The sequence below is a fragment of the Delphinapterus leucas genome, chromosome X (assembly GCF_059928025.1).
Source record: "Delphinapterus leucas isolate spDelLeu-1000000601 "Yukka" chromosome X, BTC_Dleu_Yukka2, whole genome shotgun sequence".
Lineage (NCBI taxonomy): Eukaryota > Metazoa > Chordata > Mammalia > Artiodactyla > Monodontidae > Delphinapterus > Delphinapterus leucas.
Window position 1 is genome coordinate 49,468,200 of NC_143150.1, and position 12,365 is coordinate 49,480,564.

At 37.5% G+C, this 12,365-nt stretch overlaps 1 protein-coding gene and 1 non-coding gene across 4 annotated transcripts in view; one reads left to right on the forward strand and one right to left on the reverse strand.

Annotated features, from left to right (window-relative positions):
- Nucleotides 1–12,365, reverse strand: part of DIAPH2 (diaphanous related formin 2) — an 887,827-nt gene that overhangs the window by 323,112 nt on the left and 552,350 nt on the right. The window lies entirely within an intron of this gene.
- Nucleotides 2,509–2,581, forward strand: TRNAS-CGA (transfer RNA serine (anticodon CGA)). Its single transcript has one exon. It is a non-coding gene; the product is annotated as a tRNA-Ser (tRNA).

The following is a 12,365-nucleotide window of genomic DNA, read 5'->3' on the forward strand; positions in this document are numbered from 1 at the left end:
ATATGCATTTAAGGAAAAAAACAATCACAGTACTCTGGGGACATTCTCTAGACCATGTGCAGAATGTGTAATTTTATGTAAATATAAAAGCTTTTCCAGCAACTTGGGGAATTTTTTTCTCTGAATTAAATATTTCTATTAATTTTACCCATTGACAAAGTAACCCAGCACTTCTTGACATCTTTGCTCTAAGAAAGGCCAGGTAACAATTTACTCTTGCAAGTCTGTATGTGAATAGGCCCCAACCTGATTATAAGCACCCTGTAATTTTCTTTAACTGAATATATTTAGTTGAAGAATTACTGTCAGCCGAGCGGCATAACATTAAAGTGACTCATCCAGAAAGCACATGTATAAAAGAAAAGGACATTACAAGCAGCCCAAACAATAGGCACAGTTGTATTCTTTCTCAAGTACATTTATAAGTTAATAGTTTCGTTTTATATGACTGCTATACATGAAAATGAAGCAAATGTGTTTATACAATAAAAATAGCAAAGGCTCAGTCAGCACTGTGGGCTTCTCAGGCCTTTAAAGAAAATAAGTGATAAATGGCACCCAAATAAGAAATTCCTCTAATTAAAAAAAAAAATCTGTTAGAGAATGACTCATTCTTAGGAGAAAAAAAAATTGTTAAAAAGTCACCTTAACACAAAACACAACTTAACTAGAGTCCTTACTAAATGAAATTTAAAAACGTATGTCCTCAATGTGTGTTCACAAGAGCCATTCATCACTTGCCCCTGGAACATGTGCCTTTGGTATAAGGTGCAGTTTTTCTCAATCGGATCCATAATACGGCCTGAACTGATGCTGAGAGCAGAGGAACATCCATAACAAAACATGAAAACTACTTTATAAACCATATACATGTTTAACTCGAAAAACTTCACTAAGTATGTTTCACTGTCTGGGTTCATACATTTGTACGAGATCTCAGCCTGTAAACCTCAGTCTGAATGCATTTTTTTTAAAAGAAAGAAGTGGAGCCTTCTAACAAAAAGAAAAGACAAAACAAACAAACAACCTTGTTAATAACTATGGAAGGTATGGTGAAAGGATAGCCGGGGTAAAGGAGGAGAGAAGAAAAGTTTAAAACCCTCTGAATCATGATTTGCAACCCAAAATTCTGTAGCCTGACCACCGACCCACTAGCACTGGACAGCCAAGCTACCTGTGAAGCATCGAGTTCTTTCACCTGCTGTCTCCTCTCCAACTGTTATTCTGCCTGCAGCAAATAGTATGTGTGAGTTTTTAAATCAAAGACTAAAAAACAAACTAAAATCTCTTACTCTTGTTGACAGTCTTAGCTCAAGGCCAGGATTGGGAAGAACAGGTGCAAGCCGAAGCTTCTATAAAGCAATGCTAGATGTAGTCTTGTTGGAATAGTTTGTTCTCATTATGAAGAATCTTTCTTAAAGCTCATTTGTTTTTCTTATAGTAAAAGATCTCTCACTCACCCACATCTCAAACTGGAATAACTTTAATGGGTCAAGTCATGCCTTTATTTTTTATTTATTTTATTTTTTTGCGGTACGCGGGCCTCTCACTGTTGTGGCCTCTCCCGTTGCGGAGCACAGGCTCCGGACGCACAGGCTCAGCGGCCATGGCTCACGGGCCCAGCCACTCCACGGCATGTGGGATCTTCCCGGACCGGGGCACGAACCCGTGTCCCCTGCATCGGCAGGCGGACTCTCAACCACTGCGCCACCAGGGAAGCCCCCAAGTCATGTCTTTATTGAGTTGAGGCTGGGCTATACTGACTTGTCCTCCCTTGGAGATTTTATGTAAGTGGCTGGAATGGTATTCTCCTTAGCAAAAAAGCTTGCCAGAACCTTCAGATATTGATAAATCCTTTATGGCAATCCTATATTAAAGTCTTCACTTGTCAAGTCTATGTAATGCATTCTTCTTTTGCTTGTAATCAGAACACAAGTGGTAAAAAGGACCCTTATGAAAGGAGGCTACTTAATATTACCTGTAACAGGAGGCCTTAAAACTAAATTAGTGAAATTATGGAAAAATATGTAAAATGTAGTCTTGTTGACTAAAGACTAGAAAGGACAAAAATCTTACAAAATCCGAAATTACATCTTTGTAAAATTTGGAATTTTGAGTCTATGTTTATGTATGCATTTAGTTTTGAGCTATAATAATTACTGAAAAAAATCACACAGAAAAAACATGTGAAAAACAACTATATTCAATGTTGCCAAAGTTCTGATAAACCAGCTGTGAGAAATGAGCACTGCTTTTTTTTTTTTTTTTTTTTTTTTCCACGTCAAAACAACTACCAGCTTCTTGAGAAAGCATTCACAAATGTTCTAATCCGAGGAACCATTTAATGGCAACTTTACTAGCCCCTTTACTCCTGGTATATTATATCCTTAATAAGGTACGAAAAGATTATATTGATTGATAAACCATTTGAATATTTTCTTCCACGCGTTATTTGGCAAGAATTAAATACATGTAGGTAGTGTCATCATAAAGCTATAATGCGGGGCTTCCCTGGTGGTCCAGTGGGTAAGACTCCATGCTCCGAATGCAGGGGGCCCGGGTTCGATCCCCGGTCGGGGAACTAGCTCTCACATGCATGCCACAACTAAACAGTCTGCATGCCGGGCTTCCCTGGTGGCGCAGTGGTTAAGAATCCGCCTGCCAATGCAGGGGACACGGGTTCGAGCCCTGGGCCGGGAAGATCCCACATGCCGTGGAGCAACTAAGCCTAGGCGCCACAACTACTGAACCTGCACTCTAGAGCCCATAAACTACAACTACCGAGCCCACTCGCCACAGCTACTGGAGCCTGCGCGCCTAGAGCCCATGCTCCGCGACAAGAGAAGCCACCGCAATGAGAAGCCCGCGCACCACAACAAAGAGTAGCCCCCGCTCACTGCAACTAGAGAAAGCCTGTGTGCAGCAACGAAGACCCAATGCAGCCAAAAATAAATAAATAAAAACAGATTTAAAAAATAAATAAAAAATAAAGCTATAATGCTATATTAAAAGACTGTTAGCCTTCTTGAGTGTAATTTTTGTGACTGTGGCCAAATTATCCAAGAAATGTATTTCTGAACTCATCAGGGAAATCACTGGGACTGTACGATTTTGCAAGGTTATTCTTGCACTTGCCTGGGTTCTCCCAGAACAAGTCTAATGAGTGAAGTCCACAGATATGTACTTATATATAAGCCATCGACTTTCACCCAAACTGAATGCAGGTTGTCATGAGGTCAGTGTCAGTGATGAGGTCATAATGCTGGAGTCATCAGAGTCCCTTCCACATTAGTGCTGGTCGAATTGGCAGCTCTGCTTGGTAGTAGGGTTACAGGGCAGATAAAAGAGGCTTGGGAAGGGTATAGTAAGGTTTGAGTTACGTTTTCCTTCTTCATTAACTGACTGTGGATACTAATAGGATTACTATATGCCCCCAGATAAGAGATTGGCAATGCAAACTAAACAAACTAGAGGATATAACTGTAATGATTTTCTAAGTTCCTCACCACTGAAATCAGTCCATAAATAAAGTGGGGCTTTATCTGGGTGTTATCATCTCATAAATCTACTATACCTTAAGTGTTTTTGCCTAATAACCTAACAATGGATTAAAAGAGGAAATGAGGTTTGAGGGGTAGGTGGGGCCTTTTAGGCCATGATAAGAACTTTAGGTTTCACCCTAAGAGTAATGGGAATGCACTGAAGGGCTTTAAGCAGGGGAGGCTGATGAAAATTACACTTTAAAAAAGACTAAACTCTGGCAGCTATGTGGAAAATGGAGGGAGGGGGTCAAGAATAGAAAAGGGGAGAAGAGTTAAGAAACAATGATTATGGTCTAGACAGGAGGTGATGGTGGCTTGAATTAGGGTGACCAAAGATGGTTGTGGTATGTAATTTAGACACAGAGCTGACTGGGCTTGGGGTGAATAAAATGTGAGCAGTAAGGAAGAAGGAATTGTTAAGAATGATTCCTGGGTTTCCGGCATGAACAAAGGAAACGGAGACATCAGGAGGGAGATTTGGGGGGAATATTCATGGGTTTATTTAGCTTTGGACCAACTAAGTTTCAACTGTATGAAGCACCCAAGTTGAGATTGCAAATAGGAGGTTGGATATATGGATCTGGAGGTCAGAAGAGAGGTCTGAGCTGGATACAGGAAATAGGGAGGCATTTGTATACAGATCCAACTTCAGTTACATTGTTTCATTATATAATTTAGTACAGTTAGTATTCTGGCTGTATAAGTCTAGGTAATAATTCCTCATCCTTGACTCATTCCAAGTACAAACATTTCTAGATGTTGGGTAAGGTCATTCTCCTCTAGGCTATGCTTGTAATTTATTCCTATTTTTCCTCTTTCCTCTACTTTGCTGTGAGTTACTCTGAACTTTCATAGGTACCATGGATATTCCTATTGTCTCCCCCCCACCAAAAGTCTTGCTGTTATACTTCTCTTGAAACAAATGTTGCTAATAACAGCCACACAGCTAATTGCATTTGGAGGTGGGGGGGAGTACACAAAATCTAAAAGCTGCAGGCCTTTAAAGCACAGAGTCAAGAAAATATCTGCCCAAATTTCCTTAAAAGAATGAGAAATCTGAAAGACTCGATTGTTTTTCCTTTATAGTGTACATAATTGATACATTAACACTGGTACAAGTGGAAGGGTTAAGGGTGGTTTAGCCAATACAAGACAAAGTAGGTTTCATCCTTCTTTGGTCCCTCTTTCCCACCAGTTCCACTTGAGGTATTCATGGCAAACATGTCTTCTCCCTGTTTGTAGCTCTACAAACTTCTTTTAGGGTATATACATTTCTAGCTTTCACTGTTGCTTGTTTTTCTTTGAATGGTCATTGCAATTAATTGCAGAGTTTCTTATCAGTGAACTTTTCTTTTTTTAAGGCCGACAGCAGTGATTACCTGTATTTTAATCAGAGTGGAACAATATAATTACCACTCCTGAGTGTACTGAGTAGAAAGGGATGCTGCACACATCTGCTTTAGTTCCCAAGTCAGTAACTCTGTTGCTGCCCTGGACGTGATAAAGTCCTTCTCTCCTTTATTTTTTTTAAAGGATCTATTTATTTATCCCTTTATTTTTATTTCTAAATTTTTAAAATGAATTTCACCTTCCATCAATTTCAAAAGGTCCATCACTGTCCCTCCAGTTAGTCAGCGAGTTACATTTGCCACTGTAATCTCTATCCTTCAGTATTTGAAAATAAATGTTTAACAGTTATGGCCCTTTTACTGAAATTATTTTGCCAATTTATAAAGGATTTGGAGGTCTTCTATGGAGCCAGTGATGGATAAGAAAACTCAAATAAGAATTCCACACAAATGGTCATTACTTTCAACCTCAGACAACTAGAAATTGACATTCATTATGTAGGTCTACCAATTTCCCACCAAAATCAAAACCACTATTTCAGTATTAAATATGGTTGGCTGCTAAAAGTTGCAGAATAACATTTTTTAAGCTGTGATCACAGGAAATTCTAAACATGACACACAACCAGATGTCATGCTGGTAATACTTGCTGACAAAAGAGATTTAGCCCTGAACATCATATATGTTCTTCCAAAACAGTTTTTCTAGCAGATCAAACTAGCCAAACGCATTAAAATACTGTATTCAACCACAATTAAACACTAATTTACAGAATGTGGTAAAACACATGCGGTGGAGTGCCCAGCACTTAGGAGGTGCTGACTAGTGTCAGTAGAATTGGGATTGGAATCCGAATTAACAATACATCCGACTAAATAGTCCTCCTAGAATAGAAACACACTTCCAAATTAGTCAACAATGGCATCATAAAATCTGGTTCCACACTATGCCAGACTTATTCTTTAAAAACTAAAACCTGATTTTGCCACCACAATGCTTAAAATCTTTCAGTATCCAATGGTGCGCTATGCTATGGTGGAGAAAAAAAGCATGGCCTTTGGAGTCAGACACACCTACTTCAAATTCTTTATCCACTACTTACTATGCGATTCTGGGCAAGTTACTTCACCTTTATGAACCTTAGTTTCTTCATCAGTGAAATGGGGAAAACAATTCTAACCTCATAAGGTTGTCATAGTGATAAAGTGAAATGATGTAGACAGAGCTCTTATCATATAAACTAGCACCTTATAGAATTAGAAAGATGTTATTTCTTTTTGTTCTCCCGTCACATACAGGATCAATATGTATAAGGCCTTTAAACAGATGACTTCCATCTCCTTATCTCTCATTTTCATTTAAGGTCATTCTCCCACACTTAATGCTCCTGAACTGCCATCCTCAACTTCTCTTTCACGTCTCCCTCCCTTGGTTCACATTTCTCTGCCTGGAATATCTTTCTGCTACCCTGGACTAATGAACTCCCATTCTTCTTCTTTATAAAGAATGTAAGCAACTTTTAATTATTTCTTTGTGGAAGTTTTAAGCATAGTTTTCTGTTTTTATGAAAGTTATAAATGTACATAATTTATAGAGTCAAATCATTCTATAAAACTGGTTACGAAAATAGCACCTGCTGTCTCCTGCCCCCTATTTCCCACTCCCCAGAGGCACTTGCTTCCTTTCACTTGATTAAAAAAAAAAAATTTTGCCCTCCATAATGGGGGGATAAAAGCAAATGTTACTACTTCTTATTTTATTGTTTGTTTTTGTTTTTCCTTCCCAGTTTTATTGAAATATAATTGACCCATAGCATTGTGTAAGTTTAAATATACTGATGTGTTGATTTGACACATTTATATACTGCAAAATTATCACCACCAGAGCTTTAGTTAACACCTCCATCCCGTCACATAATTATCATTTCTTTTTTGTGGTGAGAACATTTAAAATCTACTCTCTTAGCAACATTCAAGTATCTGATACAATATTATTAGTTATAGTCACTATGCTGTATAATAGATCCCCAGAACTTCTTAATCTAATAACTAGAAGTTTGTACCCTTTGACTAATATCTCCCAATTTATCCCACGCCACACTGGTAACCATCACTCTACTCTTTTTCTCTGGAATTCCCATTCTGCTCGAGGTCAACTCGTCTATGGAGTTTTTCATGACATCTCTAGATGTAGTAACCCCATTCTCAGTGCTCCCATAGTACTTTTGATTCTTTTAAGGTTTTTTCATTGCATTCTAATAGTTTATACGGCTACTTCTCTCAAAAGAATTTTAGCTCCTTGAAAGCACAGCGAGGCTATCAAAAATATTTTCCTATTCTCAGCTTTTAACACTGTACCTGCCATACAGTGAGTGCTTAATCAATTTTGTCTGAACTGAGACACCATGTTTCTTTTACCCAATTAGCAAACATGATTTTTAAAGTGTAGACTACTTTGTACTGCTGAGGGTACAGTTACAGAAACTCTCGTACAATGTAAACCGAAAAAAAAAAAATCATAACTTTCCAAGAAAAGAATTAGAGTTAAGTGGCTTATAAATATTCTAACATTTGACACAGTAATACTAGTTGTTGTTAACTGTCTTCAAAAAAAAAAAAAGAAAGCCTGAAAGAGAAGCCAGGCTTTTAGCCAAAGAAAGTCATATGATCTTATATAAAATGACAATCTAGATGATCAGAGATAAGGGAATAATTAAGTAAAAACTTTAGTACAATGATATGAATGATAATTATATAGCCAATAATATGAAATTCACAAAAACTTTGTAATACATGTGATTTCTTTCATGTCAATTGAAAAAAAATCATCTTATGAAAGTTTATGTACAGTAGGATCTTAACTGTTTAATGCATTTTGTTTTAATAACCTCTTTGTAAAAGAAAAGACACTCCCTAACTTTGAATGGTACCCCCATATCACTCATGTTCATTCTGAATTTTATAGGAGATAAAATATTGGGACATAGGGTGAATCTGACAGTTAACAAAGAAGGGAAAGAACCTTTTTAAGTGTATAGGGAGATTCTATGAAGCAACACCTACCCGCCAAAAATCACTGGATATGTCTCAGGTCCTGAAGAAATGAACTACCTTAGAGGCACAAAGGATGTTTTAAATGTCATCTTCCATAAGACCCCCCCAAAATATCTGAACTTTGTCATGAAGAATTTGCAATCTATTCAAATATGTTCCTGAAAAGTCCCTCCACCCCTGCAAAAAGGGACTCATCAAATATACAAGGAAGGGCTACAGACACCTTTGGGTAATTTAAGTAGCAACTAGTTTTGAAAGTCATGCAAAGAAAAGCTGTCAAAAATCTTCATTCATCTACACAGGTGGGAAAACATTCGGCAAAGTAAAGGTGAATAAAGAGCTCAGAGACTTTGAAGTATTCTGGCAAAAATATCTACAAGCACATACACACACAATCTGGTCAAAGGCTCTTCGGATTTTTCAAATGCCTCATGATCATTTATGAAATCAGGGAAAGGAAAGTGAAAATAATCATGAATACAAGCACCGCAAGGTAATACCTTACGTACTGTATGTCCTCAAATATATAAATACATGTATAAATTGTTATTCCAGATCAAGAGTTGGCAAACTACTTGCACATAGGCCAAATCTGGCTCACTGCCTGTTTTTATATGGCCTGCAAGGTAAGAATGCTTTTTACATTTATAAGTGGTTGCAAAAAAATGAAAGAATAAAATGTGTGACACATGAAAATTGTATGAAATTCAAATTTAAGTGTCTATAAGTAAAGTTTTATAGGAACATGGCCATTGACACATTGCCTACGGCTGCAGAGCTGAGTCCTTGTGACATGGATGTTGTATGGTCAGCAAAGCCCGAAATATTTAACTTCTGACTCTTGATGGGAAAAGTCTGCTGACCTGTGTTCTATTTTTTTTAATTGAGATATAATTGACATATATCTTTGTATTAGTTTTAGGTGTACAATGCACTGACTGGATATATGTATATATTGTGAAATCATGGCCACAATAAGTTTAGTTACAAAGTTTTTGTGTGTGTAATGAGAAATTTTAAGATCTAGTCTCTTAGCAACTCTCAAATATATAACACAGCATCATAACTACAGTCACTTGCTATCCATTACATACCTCCCTAGAACTTGATTATCTTATAACTGGAAGTCTGTACCTTTTAACCACCTTCACCCATTTTGCTCACCCCTCACCCCTCACCTCTAGCAAACACCGTGAGCTCTAGATGAATAAAAGTACACTCTTGGGAGGGGCAACATTAATTTCCTAGCCCAGATAGCTCATGAGGATATGGAGGAAGAGAGAAATCAAAAGTGATTGTCCATGTATGTACAGCCAGGTCTGTGGATTTCTGGTTCCTCTTCCAATCACAATGCACCTGAGTCTCTTTACAACAGCTATTTCCATCCTTCTGAGGATAAATGCATGCTGTGAATTCCACAAGGTGCAGCTTATTATATAAGCTTATTCTGCCAAATGCATCAACAGAATCATTATCTAACAGCTAAAAAAAAAGCATTTTCTATACAGCTAGCATAATAGCACAGGCAGATAGGATCAAGGCACCTCTGGCAAAATTTGAAAAATCTTCAAATTAAGTAAAATATAACAGCAATAGGTGCATGCAGAAACTCAAAGCCAGGTCCTGTAAGCCAGCCAATATAAGAGGAAAAATCAGCCATTATAAAGTAATATGAAATGTGATCTCAGTGGCCAAATGATCAGTTGTCAAAGTAACACAGAGGGATGCAAATCAATCCAGTATTATATCTCTACCTTATACTTCCTTTCAGACTTTTCTAAAGATCTAATAAATAATTGACCAAGAAGTATACTATATAACTGATCTATTTGTAGTTAACTTGGGCTTTAAAATGATAATCCAATACATTTTAGGAAGTTGACAAGTTACACATCCCAGTGTTACACACACATGCGTGCACACACACACACACACACACACACACACTCATTTTATTCTCATAACCACTCTGGGAGATATATCCTGTTATTATCCCTATTCACATATGAGAAATCTGAGGCAAAGAGAGACTAAATAATTTCCTCAAGGTTATATACGTAGTAAGTGGCAGAACTAGTATGTGAAGTTATGTAGTCTAGTCTGTGCTTTTAACCAATATGCTCTACTGGCTCTTAGGAATAAGGAAAGGCAAGTTTTAGTTAAGCAGCATTTCCAAGTATGAGAAGTACAAGCGGAACCTGGTATGTGAAGTTCTTTTATGTCCGTAATTTAACCCATGGTTATTTAGTGTCTGCTAATGGCACAACATTGTAATAGCAAAGGACAAGGACCTGAGAGAGGAGTAAAGCACAGTCCTGCTATGCTCAGAGCTTGTAATTTTGTAAGGAGGTTAAATCAAGTACATACAAGGATGGATACATTGATGAGAGGTACCAGTCAGATTATAAGCGTTAAAGAGTGAGTAGGCACAGACATAGCAAACAAACTTATGGTTACCAAAGTGGAAAGAGGGGAAGGGATAAATTGGGAGTTTGGGATTAACAGATATACACTACTATAGATAAAACAGATAAACAACAAGGACCTATTGTATAGCACAGGGAACTATACTAAATATCTTGTAATAACCTATAATGGGAAACAATCTGAAAAATAATATACATATATACACATATGTATAAATGAATCACTTTGCTGTACACTTGAAACTAACACAATATTGTAAATTAATTATACTTCAATAAAAATAAGTGAGCAGGAAGTAAGAAACTTTGGAAAGAGATGGAGGATGATGTGTTCCTTGAGACATGTAACTGTAAATAAAAGGGGTGGTTTCCATCTTCTCAGTCAAGAAGGAGAAAAGGTGATCTTCTAGGCATACAGAGGATGGACTTGGGGGCTTGAGGAGAACAAACACAGTTTGGAATTGCTGTTGTGGGAGAACAAGAGAGGATTTGAGTTAAACGGAAATCGGTCACTACTCCATTAGGGGCCCAACGTTAGAAATCATGGGATAGAAGATCCCATCAGGTGGACTGTGTGACTTTTGTTATCTATGCAGGACTTGGAATTGGAACAGAGCAATAGGAATAGCCAGGTATGAATGACAGAAGACAAAAGGAGGGGGGCTTGAGGAAAAGTGTGAGATTCCAAAGTGCTGGCAGTGTGTGCTAGAAATGTACAGGTCAGGTGATGTGGTGAGTGCAGCTAGAGGGGAACTGATAGACTGGAAGAAAAGGGAGAGGGTAAGGAAGGGTAAAGGTGAAGTCATAATGAGGCCAACAGACAGGCTCGAGAGGCGAGGGCTGTGTGAGGATGGCTGTGGGAATGAAAGGCACATTTCAAAGTGTGGAATCCTGGAGGCAGCCATATTCTTCAACAAAGGCTATTGTTTCCATGCTTTTAGGGGAGCTGAAGTGGAGAGAAAAATTCATGGGGATGGAATCCAGACCAAGGAACTTTGAGGCCAAGTGGTAGAATGGGACTCATTTTCAATGGCAGAGTCATCAACGTTCATCTCTTATTTTCTACTAAAGAGACATATTCATTTTCTTGGTTTTTGTACTGCTTTTGTAGTTCTGTAATTTTCTTTCTTGGAGGATGTTTTTGTTTTGCTTCTTGTTTTGATGGAGTGTTATAGTTAGAAGGGAGTAGGAGAAGAAGTCTGAGGAAGAGGGTATGATTAGCATAAGGTGAAAATCAGATTTTAGCAGAGCAATATTTTATTATCTCTCCAGGGGAATGCAGATTAACAAAAACTGTGTTTTGGTTCATGGAATGACATGCACACAAACATCTTGAACAATCTTGTTTCCCATATTTTCAAAGCAGATAATATAAATATAATTGGTAATTCTCTCAAAATGAGAATGGAGTGTTGCTGTAAAAATGTTTTTTAGTTATTTAAATTACACTGAATTCATAGTTACATAGATACACTGGGACATTTTTAACATGGTGCTATAAACTTGAGGGCTTTTTCTTTTTTTAAACATTCTTATAATGTGCATAGAGCTACAGTGAATTATTCTTAATTATATACATACTGTTTACTTGCCATATTTTTTTTAAATGGCCACAGTTTTCAGACATGAATACATAATAGTAAAAAAAAAAATAAAACAGTACATCCAGATGTTAAGAGATGAGTGAACTATTCCCTGAGTGCAATCCACATATGTTTTGTAAGCCAATTAACTCATCTGGGCCTCTGGAGGGTACCAATAAGAACCCTTTCAAGAGTAATTTACTCAAGAAGCCTGAAGGAATTAATATGCCTCAAAATGCCCAGTAAACAGTCACTTTTGACCTCTGACCTAATGTATGGAATATTGCCTAAATGGATTTTTACTCAGTAAAACAGGGAGTAAATTCATAATGTACCTTTAGGATCTGCTTTGATGAAATTCTAGTCTCACTTACAGTAGTCTTCAGGGAAGGTATAATAACTGTGGGGCAG